This window comes from Emiliania huxleyi, assembly GCF_000372725.1.
Source record: "Emiliania huxleyi CCMP1516 chromosome Unknown EMIHUscaffold_21, whole genome shotgun sequence".
In the NCBI taxonomy this organism is placed as follows: domain Eukaryota; phylum Haptophyta; order Isochrysidales; family Noelaerhabdaceae; genus Emiliania; species Emiliania huxleyi.
Genome location: NW_005200507.1, coordinates 879632 through 880636, shown reverse-complemented (window position 1 = coordinate 880636; position 1005 = coordinate 879632).

The following is a 1005-nucleotide window of genomic DNA, read 5'->3' as shown; positions in this document are numbered from 1 at the left end:
CCCCCCCCCCCCTTCCAACTGGGGTTAATTTCCTGCCCTTTTCCACCAAAAAATTCGGTCAGAGCCCCCTCCCCTCCTGCACAACAGGAATTTTGACATTAGCCAGATGGATGCCGATTTCAATCAATGGGCTCGCCCATACCGGAGTGGTTCGACTCCACGCAAACCCGGAGCGGTGAGGGGCTGGTCGTGCGGTGTTCTCAGGCCCAGTGAGGTAGTGCATCTGGCCACTCCGGATCCTGCTGAACAAGTTCCTCTTGTAGCTCGATCGGTCACACCGCCATCGCCGTCGGGGAGATGGGGACGACACTGCCTCGGCAGCGTGCACCTCGATCCTGTACCGTGTTTGTTATGACCCCCCCCAATGAACACACCAGTGAGGGAGGGCGAGACGATCGAGGGGTCCCGTACCATGCGGAATCGGCCCTATCAAGTGCTCAAGTGCTCAAGAGGCGGACGCCCAAGGGTGGGCGATGGCTAGCGCATCACACCCCTCTCCTTAAAATCCCTGTGTGGTGGCGGCGTGCCGTCCTCCCATCCCTCCCTTGGGTTGTCCGTTTTATTTCTTTCTTTCTTTCACCTCCCATCCCTCCCTTGGGTTGTCCGTTTTCTTTTTTCTTTTTCCCCCTTGTAGTGGCGGCGTGCCGTCCTCCCATCCCTCCCTTGGCTTGCCTGTCTGTTTTCTTTCTTTCTTTCCTTTTTCCCCTTGCGGGGTGCGCACTGCGCGCCGCGAGGATGAGGAGCCTGAGCCAGGGGAGGCGGGAGGGTTGGGAAGGAAGGAGTATGTCGGCCTCTTCGACGGCCAATAAGGGGCCGTCGTCTGCTGAGCCTTTTGAGAGTTTTGCCTTTGTGGTGCTAGTCCGTGCCAGTCAGTCTGCTGTGAGAGGGGCTTGTATTATTTTTAATACAATTCTTAATAGCGCGACGGAGTCCTCAGCACCTCCCCTATGTAAGAAAAGATCCCCGCTCGGTCTCTTTTCTTGTTTATCCATTTAGCATAATAGA